The 25048-nt window shown below is 46.8% G+C and overlaps 1 protein-coding gene and 1 long non-coding RNA gene across 6 annotated transcripts in view; both read right to left on the reverse strand.

The window, feature by feature from the left end:
* The window catches only part of LOC140408776 (protein FAM184B-like), a 496156-nt gene that overhangs the window by 443303 nt on the left and 27805 nt on the right, over nucleotides 1-25048 (reverse strand). The window lies entirely within an intron of this gene.
* On the reverse strand, nucleotides 740-24912 carry LOC140408777 (uncharacterized). Its single transcript, XR_011940197.1, has 2 exons — nucleotides 24831-24912; nucleotides 740-1024 (listed from the first exon to the last, which is right to left on the reverse strand). It is a non-coding gene; the product is annotated as an uncharacterized lncRNA (long non-coding RNA).

Below are 25048 nucleotides of genomic sequence, written 5' to 3' on the forward strand. Positions count from 1 at the left end.
ATTGAAATAAATGCAGTTTAATGTAGACCTTCCTTGCTCTCTGCCCTGCTTTCTCTGGTCATGCTTTACACACTCTCCCTTCCTGCCTTTTGTTTCTGTCCCCACTGACTTCCTACATCGGTTCCCATCCCCCTGGCACATTAGTTTAAACCCTCCACTTAAATGTTTGATTGGTGGCAGCAAAGCTCGTCCATGAATCTTAATCAGGGCAGAAGTGGGAAGGCAACAGGGTCTCCACCTGCCACCCTCGCGCATGATTAAATGCCCCAGCCAACAAACATACCCACAGGGAAGGGCAATAAATTCTCATTATGTGGGATTGGAATTGCAGATAGGCTAGACCAGGTAGAAATGGCAGATTTCTTTCCCTGAAGTATATTAGTGAATTAGTTAAGTTGTTACAACAAAATGGAAGATTTCACGGTTACATATCCTGGTGCCTGGTCAAAAATTGGCGGATGCCTTATTAGTGTGAATTTGAACTCTTGTCACTTCACAACAATTAATCTGTTACATGGTGAAAGAATTACACTAACTGACACGAGTAATATTGAAGAAAAAGTACTGGGCTGAATCTTCGGAGGACTGGCAATCACCATCAGATTGCTACTCACCTTGTACATGAGCTTTCCCGGACATCTGAATCGAGCAGTTTTGAGATGGTCCTTCGGTCTGTGGACCCTAGATGTGGTACTTGATTAGTCGACAGACAGTAGTCACACTCTGGTATTTGCTTAACACTTGTTTATTACTACTACATCCGAACTGATTACACAGTAGGCAAGTTGCTCCTAGCATGGTGTTCCAATCCCACTCGTGACGTCTCACACACGACTGACATCAGGGCAGCACGGTGGCACAGTTGGTTAGGCATGCTGCCTCACGGGGTCGAGGTCCCACGTTCGATCCCGGCTCTGGGTCACTGTCCGTGTGGAGTTTGCACATTCTCCCCTTGTTTGCGTGGGTTTCGCCCCCATAACCCAAAGATGTGCAGGCTAGGGGGATTGGCCACGCTAAATTGCCCCTTAATTGAAAAAAAAATCGGGTAGTCTAAATTTTTTTTTTTTTTTTTTAAATGACTCACTGATATCAGTAGTACATCATACATTAGCACTTAACATCTGTTAACTCTTTATACTATATGGGCCTCTTAAGAAATGTGGGGCATAGCTGTTTTCGGACACCTTCCTCATAGTGCAGGATTATCGGGTGAAACCAAGCCATGTTAACATTTTACGGCACTAGCTGCTGTATACCAGTAAGTAGAGGGTTTCAAGGTTGCAAAGCCACTTTGAGAAGCTATGGAAAGACGGTAAGTGTGTAAGGTAAGCGGGTGAGGTGGTAAGGTGGCAGGTGGGTTGACTGGCAGTTAAGATGGCGACGATTCCTGTAGGGAACCAGCAGTGTAGGTACCCGAGTGTTAGAACAGGTTTTAATCCTTCTAACATAGACACTGGTATGTGGCATCACGGGCAGGATACCCCTGTATTTCCTAATACCAGGGGCTGTAATGATCCAACTCAGTGACACAGGTGGGTTAATGGGTTCAGCAGCACGGTACTGTCCATGAAGACCAGCTCAGCATGGAGATGGAGGGTAGAACCGGTCTTCCCTGGCAGAGTGGTGTACAACGCAACTGGAGCAGCACAATATTATGGCAGGCAGGTTTTGTTGCACTCATCTCGAGGTCTCTTGCCAACTGAGGACCGCCTTGTGTGTGCCACTCTTTAGCAATCAGGCTGAAGACTGACGTGACAGAAAATTGGAAGATCGTTCAGAAACTGGTGGGCCGTTGTTTTAATGAGTATTCAAAAGATGCAAATGCTGTTCATGCCACCAGTCAGTGGGAAGACTGACCGTCCATTAAAGTGCCATTGAGAGAATTGCAAGATGATTTTACACCAACAAGTTTCCCACTTTTTGGCTCCCACTAGATTCTCCGCTCCCGCCCGCCACCAATGCCACCGCGGGCGAGATGAGAGAATTCCACCCAGAGTTTAGGAGGGTTCCAGGAAGTTCAAACCTTCTGGATAATTCCCAGTGCATCGGAACCTCGGAGGGCATTATTACTGTACTATCTTACTTATTGTAGCTAATGGCATTAAACCTCAAAATACATCATCATGATCAACCAACATGTAGCCTAACTTCCATTTAAGGTGTAAAATATTTCGGTGAGCAAATATTGTCCAATGCAAGATGGCCCACCCCAGATCACAAAACCACTGAATCTCTTTAACTGTTAACATTTTTGACAGTTACACAGCATGGAAAACATAATGGCCAATAATAAAGCTTTTCAACATTTGACAGTGCTTATTCCTGAAAATCTACTCGTCCAAATCATGGGACTGTTTTTTATTTATAAAAATTTATAAATATTATCCACAGCTCATAAATTTCTGTTTATTAAACCAGACTATAACTTTGCTTCTATAATTATATTTGGAGGGTTGGTATCATTGCCTCTGATCCAGAGAGGTTCCACATCAGCAGGTGAAAATCTCCATGTTTCCCTATTGATGGACTGGAGGCTGATTAAAAATATAGCTCCATTGTTTTACTTCCAAGCTTATGACTGCCATAATTAGAACTGCTGTCATCTCCATCTCCAGCCAATTATATATTCACAAGGTCTGGTGTCAAACATCATTATAAAACAAAATACCGCTTTTGGAAACAAAAGTTGAAATTAATAGTTTAAATTATAATTAGCATATGACGTTAGAAAATGCAAAGTGATAGTCAAACTATCACAGAGACCCAGATACTGTGGAATTTTCTGAAAAAATGGCAAAGTGTCAGGTTTTGTCAAAACCAGCGTGTTACTCTCCAGAAACGCAGCAAGGTTTCTGTTCAGATCTTTTGACACTTTTGTAAGAAAATAATTTGCCGCGTGTGTTTTGCGCGGGATTCTGCCTCAGAGCCGGCAAGTCCAGCTACACCTAATTATGTCACCGGCTGGGGGAGGGCGGGATTTCAAACTGAGATCTCACCACGGGCCCCAAGAATCGTGCCCAGTATCAAATATATGTCTGGAACTAAGAAACTGCTCTAAAACAATTGTACACAAAAATATATAAAATAGATACAAAATATACAAACTAAATTTCCCAAATTTAATCTGGTGCATGGTGAAATAATTAAGTTTCAGATTTCAACACTTGTATTGCCTTTGGAATAATTTAAGAAGCCAGTTTCCATTTAGTTCCACTGTTTTTCTTGGTACAATTTTGTAGAATCCCTACATTGTAGAAGGAGGTTATTTGGCCGATCACGTCTGCACCGACCCGGGCGGCACAGTGGTTAACATTGTCATAGAATGTCATTGAATTTACAGTGCAGAAGGAGGCTATTCGGCCCATCGAGTCTGCACCAGCCCTTGGAAAGAGCACCCAACCCAAGCCCACACCCCCACCCTATTTCTGTAACACATTAACCCCATCCCACCTTTTTAGACACCAAGGGCAATTTATCATGTCCAATCCACCTAACCTGCTCAGCTATGCACTGTGGGAGGAAACCCGAGCACGCGGAGCAAACCTACGCAGACACAGGGAGAAAGTGCAAACTCCACACGGACAGTGACCCAAGCCGGGAATCGAACCCGGGATCCTGGAGCTGTGAAGCAACTGTGCTAACCACTGTGCTAACACCCCCCCCCTGTTGCCTCACAAAGCCAGGGACCTGGGTTCAATTCCGGCCTTGGGTCACTGTCTATGTGGGGATTGCACTCTCTCTCTCTCCATGTCTGCGTCAGTTTCCTCGATGTGCTGCGGTTTCCTCCCAGTCCAAAGATGTGCAGGTTAGGTGGATTGGCCATGCTAAATTGGCCCTAGGTGGGGTTATGGGGATAGTGTGGAGTTTGGTCCTAGGTATGGTGCTCTTTCAGAGGGCTGGTGCAGACTCAATGGGCCGAATGGCACTGTGGGGGTTCTATGTATTCTATGGACCCTTCTGAAGAGCACCGTATCAAGGCCCACTCCCCTATCCCTAAAACCCTACCTAGCCTTTGGGCACTAAGGGGTAAGTTGGCATGGCCCATCAACCTCCCCTGCACATCATTGGACTGTGGAGCACACAGAGGGAACCCATCCAGACACGGGGAGAATGTGGAAATTCTACACAGTCAAAAAAAGTCAGAATTGAACTTGGGTCCCTGGCACTGCGAGGCAGCAGTGCTAACCTCTTGTGCCACTGTGCCGCCATTTCTTCCATTGGCATACCCCTTTTATCGACATTACAATTTATTATGCTGCCTAATTGAGCTAACGGATAGCAAAATTTGCGCTTAATGAAAAGCAAATAAGTCTGACGAGAAACCCGGGCAAACATTTCTCAAAACTAGCACAACCTTCAGAGCAATTTGCACCATGACCACCGATTTTGGACAAAGTGGAAATGTTACCTCTTATACACTAAAGCAGATCTTCCAATATTTGAGAGATATTATGGGTGGATCAAATCAGGAAGGCTAGAGGCAGTAAAAGCATAGAAAATGGTCAGAAAAGCTGACTGCTGACATACTTCTCTGACTCCAACACCTTTCCCTGAAATTTAGTTAGCACCAGAATTAATCATCAATTTCCAGCCCTTCTACATGTAAATCATGACAGGGTTCACATTCCTGGTCCATTTTCCTCCCACTCTCTGCTGTTCCCCAAGACTAGATGCCGCAAAGGCTTTGCATGACGGGAGCAGGTCCAGTAGTGCAGCCCTGACTATTTTACCTTGATCTCAGAGCTGCTAAGGTCTTGACTTCAACCAAGATCTTCAGCAAAAACTGGATGTTCTCTTCAGGTCTCTTCTGCCATATTAAGAGCTTTTTAACCTCTTTTGTTGCTGCTACACGGTAGCACAGCAGTTAGCACTGTTGTTTCACAGCACCAGGGACCCGTGTTCGATTCCCAGCTTGGGCCACTGTCTGTGCGGAGTCTGCACGTTCTCACAGTGTCTGCGTGCGTTTCCCCGGGCGCTCCGGTTTCCTCCCACAAGTCCCGAAAAATGTGCTGTAGGTGAATTGGGCATTCTGAATTCTCCCTCTGTGTACCCGAACAGGCGCCGGAATGTGGTGACCAGGGGCTTTTCACAGTAACTTCATTGCAGTGTTAATGTAAGCCTACTTATGACAACAATAAAAAGATTATTTTTACCAGTCTTGCTGCTGCACTAGCAGAATTCCCCATCCTTGCAGTGTGGGCTCCTATTTGCTAATGGGAACACTGCTGGAGACCTGACTCTCCAATATAATGGTACCAGATTCAAAAACAATTTTGGTTGGGAATGTGAGTGGCATTCAAATAGGTCATATTTTCAAGCCAAAACAAAATTAAACAACTTGCAAATATACAGTGGGCTGGATTCTCTGCTGTCCACCGCTGATAGCTCAGTTCCCGGTGTGGTTCCCGGTGTGATGGAGAATCCAATATCTGGGGAAAAATCGGGTCGCTGACGGTTTCCGATGCACCAGTCCTCCGCTGTTCACTCCACCCCCACCAGACCGCGCCCCCGTCAGACCTCCCCACCAGAGATCCATATCAGAGACCCCCATCAGACACCCTCTACCAGAGAGGCCCATTAGAGACACCCATCAGAGACAAACAACAGGCCCAATCAGAGATGTCCACCAGAAACCTCCATTAGATATGCCACCAGAGACACCCTCCCAATAACAGGGAACCTCCCACAACAGAGAACCCCCCCTTAACAGGGAACCCTCCATATCAGAGAACCCCCCATAACAGGGAAACCCTAATAGCAGAGAACACACCCTTCTCCCATCAGTCACCGCTGCCTGGAAGCTAAAGAGCAGCCCAGGAAAAAACAGTGAAAAACAAAATCACTGCTTTTTCATCCAGTGCCTCAGACAGATGTCTAGAAAGCAGCAGTTGTAACTTAATAGCAAGTCAAAACCGATTACATCACAAGGCTTTAAATCGTCTCATATACTTTGAGCTGCAAGGCTTCCACCCATTTCAAAGAGAAACAGCTTTTGGTAGCTTGTAATCGACAGCTTCCAGAAAGCCAGATATCTGGATTGTTTAATTTCATTTGCCTTCACGCTTGAATGGATCTCAAGTAACCTGCTGTGAAACTAACTATAAAGTTTATAAACATCTAGGTGTGAAGTGCTTTCACTTCCCCGTTTTCTCAGCAGAAAGCACTTAACTGCTTTTGATGTAGTCATGAGCGGTCAATCATAGCTAGATGTCTCTGATGGGGGTCTCTGGTTGGGGGCTCTGAAGAGTGTCTCTGATGAAAGTCTGGTGGGGGGTCTGATGGGGGTCTTTGGTAGTGGGTCAGTGGAGCGGTCGGGTCATCCTCACGCGTGCATTCTGTGGGGGGAGGGGTGACCTTTGCAATTCCCATGGTGGGGGTGAAATTACATTACTTTTTGGGAGGGGGGCAGGATTTGCTTGGTGGAGGGAGGGGGGCGAGCCCCTAGACCTTGCTTTTGGGCCGCCTGCTGAAAAATGCGGCCTGCTAATAGGATTCGCAACAGAATTCCTGGTGATCCCCACCATAAATTTGCATGGCAAGGGACACTGAACTGCACTGAAATATAATCTGAACGGAGAATCCGGCTCAGTGTCTTGAATATAGAAGGCGTCTCAAAATATGTCTGGTCTTCAAGTCACACTCAGACTGTGAGAGACCACAGCAATTTTACTTTGGTCATACTATATCCAAAGTTTTCTCTCACATTTGTGCACATTTATTTTTCACCTCCTCCCACCAAGCTAGTCTGATCAAGACTGTCGTCAGCAGAGAGTTAACATTTTCTAATAACTGCCAGGGTCAAGATAGCAAGTCCAGCAATATAACTGAGATTACAGTGTCAAGAGTAGAATTTATGATAGAATTTATGAGAGCATTAGAAGCTCACAGACAATGGAGCTACAATTTTCAATATGTGCTCCCAGACATGAGAACTCAAAATAAATCCTGTAAAATCATATCCTTCTCTGTTGTTGGACATGCAGCAAGAGCCAAGGGGAAGAGGGATGTGGGGGTCTGAATTTCAGCTGCAAGTCTGTATCAGTGTTGACCCTGCCAGTGCTTGAAATTATTTACATTCCTTATTTTGTTATTTATGTCAGCACCACTCAGTCATATTGCTCATTGAAGTTGAAAATGGGAGCAACTGGAAAGGAAAGTGCAGGACAGTGAGGCAGGGTGAAATGAGCAGATAATCTGCCCTTAGGAAGATCACTGCTACATTACACTTGTAGATCTGCGCGGTCCGTTGAATCAACGACTGCACAAGGGACTTTAAACAAACGGAAGATTGATTAACTAAACATACGGGCATAGATTTTCCGTTTGGGAGACACCCGGAAATGAATTATGGTTTATGATCAGCCTGGAGCGCAAACCAGGAAGTAATTCCGTATTCCACACTGCAAATTTATGCATGACGTGGCATAAAATAGAGTCCCAGGCAATTCCGCTAGCGGGCCGCCATCTTGAACCGGTGGCCCGATAGCAAGGTCCTATGGTCAGCCATCTCTCCGCTGCCCCCCCCCCCCCCACCCAATCGCAAATCAGCCCCCAAACCCCAGCACCACACAGCAACCGCCCCCCCATCTCGGATTGCTTGGGGGGGGGGGGGTCTCACCCATTTTCAAATATGGGGGTGAACTGACTCACCCCCCCCTCCCCAGGGCCAGTTTGATAGGGATTTGTTTGTTATTGTCACGTGTACCGAGGTACAGTGAAACGTATTTTTCTGCAAGCATCTCAAACAGATCATTTAGTACATGAAAAGAAACGAAAATACATAATAGGGCAACACAAGGTACACAATGTAAATACATCGACACCGGCATCGGGTTCAGCATACAGGAGTGTGGTATTAATCAGGTCAGTCCATAAGAGGGTCATTTAGGAGTCTGGCAACAGTGGAGAAGAGGCTGTTTTTGGAATCGGTTTGTGCGTGTTCTCAGACTTTTGTATCTCCTGCCCGATGGAAGAAGTTGGAAGAGTGAATAAGCCGGGTAGGAGGGGTCTTTGATTATGCTGCACGCTTTCCCCAGGCAGCGGGAGGTGTAGATAGAGTTAATGGATGGGAGGCAGGTTCGTGTGATGGACTGGGCTGGGTTCACGTCTCGGAGGTTTCTTGCAGTCTTGGGCCGAGCAGTTGCCAATAAGGCTGTGATGCAGCCAGATAGGAGGCTTTCTGTGGTGCATCTGTAAAAGTTGGTAAGAGTTAGTGTGAACATGCTGAATTTCCTCAAGTTTCCGGAGGAAGTATAGGCGCTGTTGTGGGTGGACCAGGGCAGATTTTTGGTGATGTGCACGATCTAGGAATTTGAAGCTGTCAACCATCTCCACTTAGCCCTGTCTGCATCAACAGGGCCTGTGTACAGTACTTTGCTTCCTGATGTCAATGACCAGCTGTTTAGTTTTGCTAGAATGGAGGGATAGATTGTTGTCATTGCACCACTCCACTAGGTTCTCTATCTCACTCCTGTATTCTGACTCGTCGTTGTTTGAGATCCGACTCACTATGGTCCTGTCTTCAGCAAACTTGTAGATGAAGTTGGAACCAGATTTTGCCACGCAGTCGTGTGTGTACAGGGAGTATAGTAGGGGGCTAAGTACGCAGCCTTGTGGGGCCCCGACATTGAGGATTATTGTTGAGGACCTGTTGTTGTTTATTCTTACTGATTGTGGTCTGTGGGTCAGAAAGTCGAGAATCCAGTTGCAGAGGGAGGAGTCAAGTCCGAGGTTTTGGAGCTTTGATAGGAGTTTGGCTGGGATTACGGTGTTGAAGGTGGAGCTATCGTCAATAAATAGGTGTCTGTTGTCGGAAATAGGAGTCTGATGTAGGGGAGCCCCCAACAGAGACCCCTATAACAGGGAGACTGCCCACAGAGACCCGTGCAATAGGGGGCTCCACCCAGGGACCCCTGTAATATGGAGACCCCCTCCCCCACAAGGACCCCTGTGATAGGAAGACCCCCACAGGAACCCCTTGCCCAAAGGGACCGCCCCACCCCCCTACACAGACCACCCCTGCCCTGTCTGGAAGCTAGAGAGCAATGCGAAGAATTACAGCTGCAACATTACCTTTCAGCACAACATGTCCATTCCTGGAAAGAGAGCAGCTGTTACTTGCCTCTGGTTCCCACAGCTCCATTAGCTGCAAGCCATTCATAGCTTTCTAATGTTGGTCTGTGATTGACAGCTTCTACAACCATCTGCAGCTTTGATTCATTCATCTCCCTTCACGGTTCAGTAGCCTAAGTGGTGAAACCCCAATGTTTGTAAACATTGATCACATCAAAGAGAGGCATGTGCATTGAAATCACGCGTTTGAGTGATTGGAATGCATTTGGTGCTTGGAATACATGAAGGGGCTATTCCAGGAGTCCCTGTGGGGTCTCCCTGTCACAAGGGCCCCTGTGGAGGGTCTACCTAATACGGTTACCCCTGGGAGGGATCTTCCTATTACAGGAGTCCCTGTGGGGGTCTCCCTATCACAGGAGCCTGTGTGTGTGTGTGTGTGTGTGTGTGTGTGTGTGTGGGGGGGGGTCTCACTATTAAAGGGGTCCCGGTGGAGGGTCCCCTTATTACAGATGTCTGAAGGCCTTGGACTTGCCGTGCATAAATCCAATGGTGTCCGGGTTGAGCGAGGCATGTGGGGCCTGGGGTCCAGGAAAAGTTATCCATTTGAGTAATCGCTGTCGTGGTGGTTCGGCTACCGTCAACTAGAGATGGCGGTTCCAGATATACTGGCCATCATTGGAGGCCACCATGTAGCTGGTGGGTTATAGGGCCTTGTTATTAACCACTACTAACTGTAATGAATGTAGGAAACAGTCATATTTTATTTTTTTGCAGAAATGTTACTAAAACCTGGGTTACGGTGCATCGAGGCAGCATTAAGGTAAAAGTGAGGTAATTATTGATTTGCAGGTGAAATGTTGTGCTACTAGATCTCAAGAACAATCTACTTGTTTAAGTCTGAAGGACCACGAGATACAGATAATCTAGGAGGGGTATTGTGTTTGGCTAAACGAGTCAAGGGACAACTTGTAAGAAGAGACAAAAGAATAGATGATGTAGTTAATAGGAGGAGCCAGGTCTGTCTGAAGAGTCAGAAGGTTCTAGAACTCTAATCCGAACAGAAATATTTCAGTTTGGTCCTGAAAGGTTCTCTTGCCAAAGATTTTGCATAGAAAAAAAACCCTGGTTGTTGACTTTAATCACGAGTAGTATTTAATATATACTAGTTTGCTTAATTGGAATATGGTGGCACGTTTAAGAACTGTCATAACTGTTAACTGTAAAGTTTTTTCTTTGTTGCTAATATAGTAAATTCTGTAATTATATTAAAGTTTGTTTTAACATAAAATATACCTATTGGTCAGTGTTATCACTCCTGTGATGCAGAAACATTTTCTCAGTTTTACAAATTGAACAAGTTGGGTCCTCGTTCAGGATCCTAATATAACTGGTCGTAGCCTCATGCGGCTGCCTATGGATAGCTTGGCCCAGTGCTAGAGGACAGTACTCGAGTATGTTTGTCATAGTGAGCCGTTTTGTTTAATCTGCATTGTAGCAGGGATTCATGCATGTTGGGTCCAAGTTCAGGCTGCAACATGACCTTGGTGGTCAGGATTATGGTCCTGGTGCATCTGGGGAAGAGCCGTTGAGCTGACAAGTGCAAGTCCTGTTGGGCAAGATTACGCAAGCTTGGAAGTGAAGCACAGAAATCGGTGTTGTCCCGCGCACACTTTTCCAGAAAGTGTTTGGTGGAGCGTACAGCTCTCAGCAAGCCGATTAGACTGTAGGTATAATGGACTGCTTGTCACGTGATGAAAATCCCAAGTGCAGGCAAAGGTACGGAATTCAGCAGAGACAAACATGCAAGCATTGTCCGTCATGAGCTTTCGCGGTATGCCATGGTGGCAAAGTGTTTCGAGTTTCAGAGTTATCGAACCGCTGGTTGCACTTGGCAAATGATCCAGTTGAACATAGAAAATATCTGCGGCCATGAACGCCCACGTGAGATCTGGGACCTCATGTAAGTGTAGGGGCTCTTTTGTTTGGTGTGATTTAAACGCACTGCAGAGGAAGAAAATGGAGATTCTCTCAATGTCAGTTTGCAGGAACCATTGAAACCATTCTGTGGCCTCTTTCACTTGGGTAGTTATGCTCATTTCTGTCATTGGTTGCAGCTCATCGATGATCTTTTGTTTCATTGCAATTGGTATCCTTCTTGGTGCACATATTATGGTGTGACCAAGTCATCTAATGTCACATGGTATATGTGACATTAGATGGGGCAGCACGGTAGCATTGTGGATAGCACAATTGCTTCACAGCTCCAGGGTCCCAGGTTCGATTCCGGCTTGGGTCACTGTCTGTGTGGAGTCTGCACATCCTCCCCGTGTGTGCGTGGGTTTACTCCGGGTGCTCCGGTTTCCTCCCACAGTCCAAAGATGTGCAGGTTAGGTGGATTGGCCATGATAAATTGCCCTTAGTGTCCAAAATTGCCCTTAGTGTTGGGTGGGGTTACTGGGTTATGGGGATAGGGTGGAGGTGTTGGTCTTGGGTGGGGTGCTCTTTCCAAGAGCCGGTACAGACTCGATGGGCCGAATGGCCTCCTTCTGCACTGTAAATTCTATAACAGGTAGCTTGCCAATAGTCTGACAGTCTAAAATATCACTGGACCTCATAATCTCTGGGGCTTGAAGTTGCACAACATGGATTTCTGGGCCAAGTTGAATGGGTAGCGCGATAGCACAAGTGACTAGCACTGTGGCTTCACAGCGCCAGGGTCCCAGGTTCGATTCCCCGCTGGTTCAGTGTGTGTGGTCTGCACGTTCTCCCAGTGTCTGCGTGGGTTTCCTCTGGGTGCTCCAGTTTCCTCCCCCAGTCCAAAGACGTGCAGGTTAGGTGGATTGGCCATGATAAATTGCCCTTAGGTGACCAAAAAAAAAAGTTAGGAGGGGTTATTGGGTTACGGGGATAGGGTGGAAGTGAGGGCTTAAGTGGGTCTGGGCGGACTCGATGGGCCAAATGGCCTCCTTCTGCACTGTATGTTCTATGTTCCCTAACGAGATGCAGTCCCCAAGTCCTAGTAGTGGCTTGAGATTTTAGATCACAATGTGGAATTAAAGGTTTCCCTGATACAGCAAAGTGTAGCCATACCCTTGGTGGTGATTTTTGTCCACCGAAAACCACAAGGTCGGACTGCTGATTGGGATCCAGTGTTGACTCCGGGTCTCGCGCAGTTTGTTTCTGGACAGCACATTGCACTTTGTCCCTGTGTCAGTTTTGACTTTTCACTTGGTCTTCGTTGGGATTCTCTGTCGTGTGGTGAATATTTCTCCTTTTGAGTGGCCGATTCCACACTTGCTATATGACATGATGATTGTGTTGATGGTGCCTTGATAGTTTCATAGAATCCCAACAGTGCAGAAGACCATTCGGCCCATAGAGTCTGCACCGACCCTCAGAAAGAACAGCCTCCCCTCTCCCCGTAACCCGACATAGCCTTTGGACACTCGGGACAATTTAGCATGGCCAATCCGCCGAATGCGCACACTATTAGACTATGGGAGGAAACCAAAGCATCCAGAAGAAACCCACGCAGACACGGGGAGAACTTGAAAACTTCACATAGTCATCCAAGGCTGGAATCGAACTCGGGTCCCTGGCACTGTGAGGCAGCAGTGCTATCCACTCTGCCATCTTCTGCCCTATTCAGATGACACTGTAACTCACTGATCCTAGTTACATGCCTGTCCCTGGGAAAACAACTGGCAGGAATACAGCTGGCATAAGAGACTGCTGTTGTTTGTATCTGCAGCAGTTGGCGAAGTGATAACTCTTGACACAATGATTACAGTTTTTTTAAAAAGGCAAAACATTTTTCCCTGTTGGGAGGGTGCTGGCTGCTGCAGTTGGTTCAGCCGCCCCCCCCCCGCCGAACTGAAAATACTGCAATGTCTCGTCGAAATGCTGCTGTTTCCCGCCAAAAATCTTTATGAGTCTCAGATTTTTCATCGACTGTGCACACAGGCTGCTGCTGCTGAAGTTGATGCAGAGCACCCCCTGTACTGCACATACAGCACAGTTGTGTTCTCACCCGAATGCTCGGTTTGAATTGTCAGATTGCTTGTTTAAAATGCTCATTTCTAAAGTAGACTGAAAAGTCAAAGTCCTTCTTTTTCACTAGCTGTTTTTGGAGTACATTGTGTTCGATGTTCCCGACCAAATGATCTCTCATGAATTAGTCAGTAAATGCTCCAAATGCACATTTTTTGCTGGGACTGGACTGATTCGAACAGTTTCTGATTAGTAGAATGGAATGCGTGGCAGTCTAAAATAATGGGTGGAATTCAACCTTCACATTTCTAAGGGCAGGATTTTCTGCGCAACCTGCTGCATGTTTTTCGGTGGCAGAGGCAGCAGGATCCTCTGGTCCTGCCATTGTCAACAGGATATCCCATTGAATGCACCCCTCGTCGCCGGGATCCCAAGGCGGGGATGCACCACCGGTGAGACTGGAGGATCCCACTGGTGCAAACAGCCGATAAATTGCAGCCCAAGTGTCATTTTGGCCAAGTTTGGCGGTGTGTTTCCCGCCAGCTTTTTGGCTGAGATCAACACCGATATTCACCCACACTTAGTCATTATTTTGAGCCTTGGGGAATTTCACTTTAGACCAGTCAACATTTAGAAATTTTTTCAGGGGAGGGAGCTGAACTTGCCGGCGAGACCGGCTCCCCAGAGATCGGGGCGCCATTTTGAGAGGGTGCCCCTATTTCTAAATGAGCTTGAGGGTCCCCCACACACCCACCCATGGACACCATCACCCCCCCCCCCCCCCCCCCGCTCACATGGGCATTACCCCACAACCCCCTAAGTGAGGACAAAGCACGATGGCATCGCTGAGGGCCCCCCCTTTTAAGCCACCCCACCCCATTTTCAGGCATCCCCCTTTCAGGACCCCCATCCTTAACCCCCCCAACCTTTATGAGGCCCTGTCATACTCACCCTTCACCCCTCCCACCCCACACTTCATATCCCACCTCGTCTACCCTTTCATGGGCATGGCCCCCTTCAAGCCCAGACTGTTTTTAATGCCACCATGGCACTGCCACCCAGGTACCTTGGCAGTGCCCCAGCCAGCCTGGCAGTGTCCGGAGGTCTGAAGGTGCCCAGAGGGTGAGCCAGGGGACCACCATGCTCTGTCCCCAACACCCAAGGGTCTCCAATGACCTGGAAAATCCTCCAGGTGCCACATTTGTGAGAACCCAGTACTAAATGGCTCCCTGGTGAGATCTCGCTGGGGAGGCCGTTAGTTCCCGGCCGCTGGAAGAAACTGGAGATCACATATTTAAATGAGCCTAATGGATCTCACTCAGCGAGGATGAGATCCAAGTTGCGCCGACTAGCGAGGTTCGGTTGAATCTCGCGAGACATCTCAAGCGTTGCGCAACCCGTGAAAGGCCTCTCGCAAGGTTCAATGGCCTCATCGCGACACCACATCGGGCACAACAAGGCTGGTATGTCGCACCCCATGTTTTTAAGCGGGGAGCATATTTTTTTGAATTTCTCTAACATGATTGCAGGTCCTCTTTATGTTCTTCTGAGTCGAATATAAACAAACTAAACTTTGTGCCCTCTGAGGGACCTGCTACATTCAGCGGAGTACAGGCTTGTCCCCGTTTGGTTATTTTCAGGCAGAGCTGCTACACAGATCATCCATTCCTGCATGAATCTGTCCCAATGTCCCCCACATCTCATCAGTCAAGTCCCTGGAATGAAGACTTGTCATATGAGGAGCAGCTGAGGACTCTGGGTCTGTATTCATTGGAGTTTAGAAGGACGAGAGGGGTTCTTTTCGAAACTTACAGGATACGGAGAGGCCAGGATAGAGTGGAAGTGGGGAGGATGTTTCCACTTGTAAGAAAAATTTGAACCCAAGGGCACAGCCGCAGACTGAAGGGATGATCCTTTAAAACTGAGATGAGGAGGAATTTCTTCAGTCAGAGGGTAGTGAATCCGTGGAACTATTTGCCGCAGAAGGCTATGGAGGACAAATAACGAAGTGTCTTTAAGACCGAGATAGATAGGTTCTTCTTTGATAAGGGGTTCAGGGGTTTTGGGGAGAAGGCAGGAGTATGGGAATGAGAAACATATCAGTCATGATGAAAAGGCAGTGCAGTATGATGGGTCCAATGGCCCAATTCTGCTCCTATGTCTTATGGTCTTAAGTGGGTCAATGTTGCAACTTCCCTGTGCCATACTGCCGGCACCGACACCATTTAGTTTGTGCGATATCCACTGGATCAACAACAACACAAGGTTCATTAACTAAACATACAAACTCTCAAACACCTACTCTGCCCAAGGTCCCAGGTAATCCTGCCAAGCTCCACCCCGGTGACACTGCACGTGACTGCATCATCATGTAGTCACATGACAACTCGGTCGAGAGCACTCACAGTACATCCTGTGTCAGCCTTATATGGAACCAAAAATATTGGGAAAAAACATCAAAACATTCTGTCTGATCACCCAGTGGAAAGAGTCATATTTGTAATGAAATGAAAAATAAAAAATAAATGCTGCAATATCTCTGTTGCCATGTTGCCAAACCAAAACTGTTGTTTGGACACAATTAGCAAAGTATGTATGCTGCATCATGACAACGTACTTTGCTTTGGCCATAAGAAAAAACTGAACTACTAAGACTTTTAGCAGTGTACATTGTCACCCAATCCTGCTTCTTTCAATAATGTCAGTGTGGTAAACCACTGTTGCACCTCTATTAGGTGATGTATGGTAGGACCTGTACTACAGGTACGTTGGTAGTTCCTGCCTGCTGGCTCCACCCAGTAGGCAGAGTATAAATATGTGTGTCCTCCATGCTGCAGCCATTTCGCCAGCTGCTGTGGGAGGTGACATATCTTAGAGCAATAAAGCCTCAGTGTAACACAACTTAAGTCTTTGCGCAATTGATCGTGCATCAGTCAGGATGCAAGGTTCAGTGGAAGACATATACCATCTCCATCAGAATTTTGAAAGGGGTAGAGGCCCAGCAGAGCGAGTTCCGCTCGAAGTTCTGATCGCCCTGACCACCATTTGACAAAGTGTAGCCCTCTTGAAATTCAGAACTTTCAGGGTCATATTCCTTTTATGGAGGGGAGGCGGTGGCATAGTGGTATTGCCACTGGACGAGTAATCCAGAAATCCAGGATAATGACCTGTGCACCCGGGTTAGAATCGCACCATGGCAGGTGATGGAATTTAAACTCAATAAAATATCTGGAATTAAAAGCCTAATGATGACCATAAAACCAATGTCGACTGTCGGAAAAATCCATCTGGCTCAATCTGCCATCCTTACCTGGTCTGGCCTACATGCGACTCCAGACCCACAGCAACGTGGTCGACTCTCAAATGCCTTCTGAAATGACCGAGCAAGCCACTCAGTTGTATTCTCACGCTACAAATACAAAAAAAAATGAAACCGGACGGACCAGCCGGCAATGAAACAGGCATCGGAAACAACAACGGTAAACGCAGCACTATTGACCCTACAAAGTCCTCCATACTAACATCTCGGGGCTTGTGCCAAAGTTGTGAGAGCTGTCTCACAGACTAGTTAAGCAACAGCCTGACATAGTCACACTCACAGAATCAGACCTTATAGACAATATCCGAGACAGCACTATTACTATTCCTGGGTATGTCCTGTCTCACTGGCAGAACAGACCCAGCAGAGGCGGCGGCACAGTCGGATACAGTCGGGAGGGAGCTGCCCTGGGAGTCCTCAACATTGACTCTGGACCCTATTTTTTTTGTATATAATAATATTTTAAGGTATTTGAAAATTTTTATAACAGTAACATAAACAATGACATCAACATAGTAAAATAAACATTTCCCCCTCCAGCCCAATCTTCACACACCTCAACCGTACAACAGCAATCCGCCCATCCGCCCCCACCCCCACCCCTTGGAATACTGCATCTGCTGACGTTTTAATATTTCCCGAAAAAGTCGACAAACGGCTGCCACCTCCGGGAGAACCCGAACATTGACCCTCTTAAGGCAAATTTTATTTTCTCAAGACTGAGAAACCCAGCCATGTCACTAACCCAGGTCTCTACACTTGAGGGCTTCGAGTCCCTCCACATTAATAAGATGCGTCTCCGGGCTACCAGGGAGGCAAAGGCCAAGTCGTCGCCTCTTTCACCCCCTGAACTCACGGATCTTCCGACACTCCAAAGATCGCTACCTCCGGACTCGGCACCACCCGTGTTTTTAGCACCGTGGGCAATGCCTTCGCAAACCCCAGCCAATACCCTCTAAGCTTCGGGCATGCCCAAAACATGTGGGCATGACTTGCTGGGCTTCCCACGCACACCTATCCTCAACCCCGAAAAACTTGCTCATCCTAGCCACTGTCATGTGTGCCCGGTGGACTACCTTAAATTGTATCAGGCTAAGCCTGGCGGCGCACGATGAGGAGGTATTAACCCTGCTTAGGGCATCCGCCCATAGACCTGCCTCTATATCTTCTCCTAGCTCGTCCTTCCACTTGCCCTCAAGCTCCTCCACTGGAGTTTCCTCCGCCTCCGAAAGCTCCTGGTAAATATCCGATACCTTCCCGCTCCCGCCCAGGTACTGGAAACTACTCCATCCTGTATCCCCCGTGGCGGCAGCAGCGGAAAGGCCAGCACATTTTTTCAGGAAGTCTCGCACTTGCAAATACCTAAAACCATTCCCTGCTGGAAATTTAAATTTATCCTCCAAAGCTTTCAAGCTGGGAAAGCTCCCAGCGATAAATAGAGGACTCTGGACCCTATGAAGTCTCATGCTTCAGGTTAAACATGAGTAAGGAAACCTCCTGCTGATTACCATGTACCGGCCACCATCAGCTGATGAATCAATGCTCCTCCATGTTGAACACCACTTGGAGGAAGCATTTGAGGGTGGTAAGGGCACAGAATATGCTCTGGGTGGGGGACTTCAACGGCCATCACCAAGAGTGGCTCGGTAGTACCACTCCAGACCGAGCTGGCCGGGTCTTAAAGGACAAAACTGCTAGACTGGAACGGCAGCAGGGGGCGAGGGAACCAACAAGAGGGAAAAACATACTTAACCTCAAACCTCACCAATCTGCCTGCTGCAGATGTATCTGCCCATGACAGTATCAGTGGAAATGACCACCGCAGTGCTTTTGGAGACAAAGTCCCGTCTTCACATTGATGATACCCTCCATCGTGTTGTCTGGCAGATCGAGCAACAAGACTGGGCATCCATGAGGTTGAATTGTATTGAACCACAATTTGTAACTTCATGGCTTGGCATATCCTCCACTCTACCATTACCACCAAGCCAGGGGATCAACCCTGGTTCAATGAAGTGTGCAGGAGAACATGCCAGGAGCAACACCAGGCATACCGAAAAATGTGTTGTCAACCTGGGGAAACTACAACACAGGACTACTTGTGTGCCAAACAGCATAATCAGCAAGTAATAGACAGAGCCAAGTGATTCCACAACTAACGCATCAGATCGAAGCTCTGCAGTCCTGCCACATTCGGCCGTGAATGTGGTGGACTACTAAACAACTCACTGGAGGAGGAGGCTCTGCAAATGTCACCATCTTCAATGATGGAGGAGACCTGCACACATGTGCAAAAGACAAGGTTGAGGCATTTGCAACAAACTCCAGCCAGAAGTGCCGTGTGGATGATCCATCTCGGCCTCCTCCAGAAGTCCTCAGTGTCACAGATGTCAGTCTTCAGCCAATACGATTCACTCCACATGATATCAAGAAACGGCTGAAGGCACTGGATACTGCCAAGGCTATGGGCCCTGACAATATCCCGGCAATATCGCTGAATACTTGTGCTCCAGAACTTGCCGCACTCTAGCCAAGCTTTTTAGTACAGGGTCCCAGATTTGATTCCCGGCTTGGGTCACTGTCTGTGCGGAGTCTGTACGTTCTCCCCGTGTCTCAGTGGGTTTCCTCCGGGCGCTCCGGTTTCCTCCCACAAGTCCAGAAAGACATGCTTTCAGGTAATTTGGACTGCCTGAATTCTCCCTCTATGTACCTCAACAGGCACCGGAATGTGGTGACTAAGGGCTTTTCACAGTAACTTCATTGCAGTGTTAATGTAAGCCTACTTGTGACAATAAAGATTATTATTAGAAACGATGTCCTGGGGGTGGGGGGTTTGCTAGAGCTGTTGGGGAGGGTTTAAACTAATGTGGCAGGGGGTTGGGAACCGATGCAGGAAGTTGGAAGGTAGTAAAACAGGGACAAAAACAAAAGGTAGTAAGGGGGAAAGTGTAAGGCAGAGAAGCCATAGTCAAAAATCAAAAAGGGCGACAGTACAAGGTACAGTGACTGAGGGGAGCTCAGTGAATAGGACCAGGAATACTAAAAGGAATAAAACGGGAAGTAAAAACATTAATGGTAAGCAACGCAGCAGGTTGTTACATGAAGATATGGGTTCAACAACAAGGAAAACTAGGAGAAAAGTTAAGAGGAAATATAACTTAGGGGAGGTTACTGATCGAGGTGTTAAGATTCAGAACAGAGGTAAAAAAGCCAATATAAGTGTACTTTACCTGAATGCTCGTAGTATTCGGAATAAGGTAAATGAGTTGATGGCGCAAATCATCGTGAATGACTATGATTTAGTGGCCATTACTGAAACATGGTTACAGGATGGTCACGACTGGGAGTTAAATATCCAAGAGTATCAAACTATTCGGAAGGACAGAGTGGATGGTAAGGGAGGTGGTGTAGCTCTGTTGTTTAAGGATGACATCCGGGCAATAGTAAGGGATGACATCGGTGCTATGGAGGATAAGATTGAACCCATTTGGGTGGAAATCAGGACTAGTAAGGCGAAAAAAAATCACTGATAGGAGTAGTCTATAGGCCACCAAATAGTAACATTATGGTGAGGCAGGCAATAAACAAAGAAATAATGGATGCATGTAGAAATGGTACAGCAGTTATCATGGGGGATTTTAATCTACATGTCGATTGGTTTAACCAGGTCGGTCAAGGCAGCCTTGAGGAGGAGTTTATATAATGTATCCGCGATAGTTTCAGAGAACAGTATGTAATGGAACCTACGAGGGAACAAGCGGTCCTAGATCTGGTCCTGTGTAACGAGACAGGATTGATTCATGATGTCATAGTTAGGGATCCTCTCGGAAGGAGCGATCACAATATGGTGGAATTTAAAATACAGATGGAGGGTGAGAAGGTAAAATCAAACACTAGTGTTTTGTGCTTAAACAAAGGAGATTACAATGGGATGAGAGAAGAACTAGTTAAGGTATTCTGGGAGCAAAGACTTTATGGTGAAACAGTTGAGGAACAGTGGAGAACCTTCCAAGTGATTTTTCATAGTGCTCAGCAAAGGTTTATACCAACAAAAAGGACGGTAGAAAGAGGGAAAATCGGCCGTGGATATCAAAGTAAATAAGGGAGAGTATCAAATTGAAGGACAAAGCATACAAAGTGGCAAAGATTAGTGGGAGACTAGAGGACTGGGAAATCTTTAGGGGGCAACAGAAAGCAACTAAAAAAGCTATAAAGAGTAAGACAGATTATGAGAGTAAACTTGCTCAGAATATAAAAATAGATAGTAAAAGTTTCTACAAAATATATAAAACAAAAAAGAGTGGGTAAGGTAAATATTGGTCCTTTAGAGGATGAGAAGGGAGATTTAATAATGGGAGATGAGGAAATGGCTGAGGAACTGAACAGGATTTTTGGGTCGGTCTTCACAGTGGAAGACACAAATAACATGCCAGTGACTGATAGAATTGAGGCTATGACAGGTGAGGACCTTGAGAGGATTGTTATCACTAAGGAGGTAGTGATGGGCAAGCTAATGGGGCTAAAGGTCGATAAGTCTCCTGGCCCTGATGGAATGCATCCCAGAGTGCTAAAAGAGATGGCTAGGGAAATTGCAAATGCACTAGTGATAATTTACCAAAATTCACTGGACTCTGGGGTGGTCCCGGCGGATTGGAAATTAGCAAACGTGACACCACTGTTTAAAAAAGGAGGTAGGCAGAAAGCGGGTAATTATAGGCCAGTGAGCTGAACTTTGGTAGTAGGGAAGATGCTGGAATCTATCATCAAGGAAGAAATAACGAGGCATCTGGATGGAAATTGTCCCATTGGGCAGACGCAGCATGGGTTCATAAAGGGCAGGTCGTGCCTAACTAATTTAGTGGAATTTTTTGAGGAAATTACCATGCGGTAGATAACGGGGAGCCAATGGATGTGGTATATCTGGATTTCCAGAAAGCCTTTGACAAGGTGCCACACAAAAGGAAGAACAATGGGGAGGTAGGATGTCTGGCGCCATGGGCGGGAGCTACTAGGTTAGCTAACTCACAGAAGCACAATGCGGGGCGAGCAGGTGATGAGTTTGATATGGGGGGTTTGGTTGGACATACATACCGACTCGGCTGATTACTTGGAACATCAAAGGGCTAAACGGGCCGGTTAAGAGGGCTCGCATGTTCGCACATCTGAGGGGATTGAAGGCGGACGTGGCAATGTTACAAGACACACACCTAAAGGTTATAGATCAGACCAGATTGAGGAAGGGGTGGATTGGACAGGTATTCCATTCAGGGCTGGACTCTTAAGACCAGGGGGGTTGCATTCCTGATTAACAAACAGGTGACATTTGAGGCAGGGAGAATCGTGGCAGATACGGGGGGGGGGGCAAGGTACATAATGGTGAGTGGGAAGCTTGAGGGGATGCGGGTGGTACTTGTGAACATATATACTCCAAACTGGGATGATGTGGAATTTATGAGGTGGGTGTTAGGTAAGATCCCAGACCTAGAGTCACGTAATTTGATCATGGGGGCGATTTCAACACAGTCATTGATCCAGGATTGGACTGGTCAAAATCTAGGACAGGGATGGTACCAGTCGTGGCGAAGGAACTAAAAGGGTTTATGGAGCAGATGGGCGGGGGGGGGGGGTAGACCTATGGAGGTTTGGACGGCCAAGAGCGAAGGAATTTTCTTTTTTCTCCCATGTTCACAAGGTATATTCTCGGATCAACTTTTATCCTGAGCAGGGCTCTACTACCTGGGGTGGTGGATACAGAGTACTCAGCAAACGCAGTGTCAGATCATGCCCCACATGGGTGGAATGTGGATCTACAGGTCAGTATGGAAAGAGAGCTGCGCCCATTATGGAGGTTGGATGTGGGACTATTAGCAGATGAGGCAGTCTGTGGGCGGGTGAGCAAGTCCATCCAGAATGATCTGGAAATAAATGATAGGGTGTGGGGGAGGGGGGTTGGGGGAAGAGTCTCGGCAGCAACAGTGTGGGAAGCTCTGAATGCAGTGGTTAGAGGGGAATTAAATTCGATACGGGCCCGTAGAGAAAAGGTGGAACGAGCAGAGAGGGATAGGTTGGTTGAGGAGATACTTCGGGTGGATGGGAGATATTCGGAAGCCCCGGATGTGGGGTTACTGAAGGAGCGGCGGAGGTTACAGGCAGAGTTTGGGCTGTTATCTGCAGGAAAGGCGGTGGAACAACGGAGGAAGGCAAGGGGAGAGGTTTACAAGTATGGGGAAAAGACAAGCAGAATGTTAGTGCACCAGCTTAGGAAAAGGGAGGCGACCAGGGAAATAGGGAGAGCAAAGAACAGAGGTGGGAAGGCGGTCCTGGACCCAGTGGGGGTGAATGAGGTGTTTGAGGATTTCTACAGTAAATTATACGAGTCGGAACCCCCAGTTGGGGTTGAGGGGATGAGGCAGTTCCTGGGTCAGTTGAAGTTGCGAAGGGTGGAGGAGAAACTGGTGGAAGGGCTGATTGAAATTGAGGAAATAATGGAGGGGCTGGAGGGCAAGAAGTCAGGCAAGGTCCTAGTAGCCCGGAGACAGATTCTGTTAATGTGGAGGGACTCGATGCCCCCAAAATTAGAGACCTGGGTTAGTGACATGGCTGGGTTTCTCAGTCTTAAGAAAATAAAGTTTGCCCCAAGAGGGTCAATATTGGGGTTCATCCGGAGGTGGCAGCCGTTCGTCAACTTTCTCGGAGAAAATTAAAATGTCAGCAGAGGCAGAAATCTAGAAGGGGGGGTTTAGGCTATTGTTTCATTATTGGGGGTGGGAAGCACGGGATAGGGATGGAAATTTTTATGTACCATGTTGATGTTGCTGTAAGTGTTATTATTATAAATCGATACCCTAATAAAATGTTTTTTTTTTTTTTTAAAGAATTTACTTCAGGATCTTGTATGTTTCATTGAGATCAGCTCTCATTCTTCTAAACTGCAATGGGTATAGGTCCAAACTATTCAACCATTCTTCATACGATAAGTCCTTCATCTCAGGGATGTGTCAAGTGACTACTTTGAAAGCAATTATATATTTTTTTCCAAATAGAGACCAAAACTGTACACAGTATTCCAGATGTGGCATTGCTAAGACTCCGTACAGCTTCAGTAAACTTTCCTTACTTTTATATTCCATTCCTCTTGCAATAAATGCCAACATTCCATTTGCCTCCTAATCACTTGCTGTACCTGCACACTAACGTTATGTGTTTCATAGACTAGGACACCCAGATCCCTCTGTACCAGAGTTCTATAATCTTTCTCCATTCAAATAGCACACTGCTTTTCTATTCTTCCTGCTAAAATGAACATATTCACATTTACCCACATTATAGTCCAGCTGCCAATTGTCTGCCCACTCGCTTAACCTATTTATATTCCTTTGCAGACTCTCTACCTCTTCTCAACAACGTACTTTACTACCTACCTTAGTGTCATCAGAAAATTTAGCTACCATACATTTGGTACTTCATCCAAGTCATTGATATAGATTGCAAAAAGTTGAGGACCCAGCACTGATCCCTGTGGCACTCCATTAGTTACAGCTTGCCAATCTGGAAAACAAAACATTTATCCCTACTCCCTGCTTCCTATTAGTTAAAAAATATTTTATCCAAGCTGAGACGTTATGTCCTACACCATGTTCTCTTATCTTGTGTAGTAACCTTTGATGTGGTGCATTATCAAATGTCTTTTGGAAATCCAAGTGAGTCTGTCCCAGATTTCCACATCTTCAGGGATATCTCGGCCTTCAGTCACCAGCTGGGAAGCGATTTGGCAACACTCCAACAAAGAAGGGCTGGGGTGGATTTTCTGTAAGGTTTAAACCAGAGCATAGGCACAATGTACGACTTCAGGAAAAGAATGGTGTGACTGTCAGGGAGCCAGGGAAATACAGACTTAGGAGAGGTTGAGAAGGAGATTGCACAGACGTTCATCCTGTTCAACAGCTGTGATATAATTGCTACATGTGAGAACAAGGAGAAAAATAGTAGGGAGAACAGACACATTGCAGGTCAAGAGCTGCATTTTACATGCTCCCATTGACAATGTTTTCAGCTTGGCGGGTGTCCACCTCACCACCGACCCCCAAACTCACGCCCAGTAATACAGGGAGTCGGCCCTGAAATCGGCAGCCTGCCCTCCATATTTAAATAGATAATCAAGGGTCAATTGGGCTTGTTATCAAACCAATTTACCCTGAAAGTACGCTGCCCACATCATCAAACGGTTAATATTGCCAGTCAGGTGAGAGTGGAAAGCCGATTTTAAAAAGGTATCAAAAGGCAGGAAAGAAGGGGAGGGTACAACCCTCAAGGGTTGCCTTTAGTGGGTTGGTGCAGTCCCCCCAAGTTGGAAAATCCCTTTCTGCCTACGTGCCTGCTGCATATAAGACACCAAGAACCCACCCCCCCAACCTGCCAAAACCACCTCTGCCCAAGACCCTGGACAGACCTGTCTCCGGGATTCATCGAGTCTTATTTTTCCTGGTTGTAGTTCTGGCAGTACCCACTAACGTACTCTTGTCACGGCATGCTGGGACTGATGGAGCTGGCTCCAGAGGGTGGGACTTCCGCCCCAGTGAGAGGCGGAAGTCCTACACTGCCCTTAATTAGCCTGTCACAGCATGTTTTGGCTGACGGGTGGGTTGGCATGAAGTGGGTTGGCTCCAC

The sequence above is a fragment of the Scyliorhinus torazame genome, chromosome 3 (genome assembly GCF_047496885.1).
Source record: "Scyliorhinus torazame isolate Kashiwa2021f chromosome 3, sScyTor2.1, whole genome shotgun sequence".
NCBI lineage: Eukaryota > Metazoa > Chordata > Chondrichthyes > Carcharhiniformes > Scyliorhinidae > Scyliorhinus > Scyliorhinus torazame.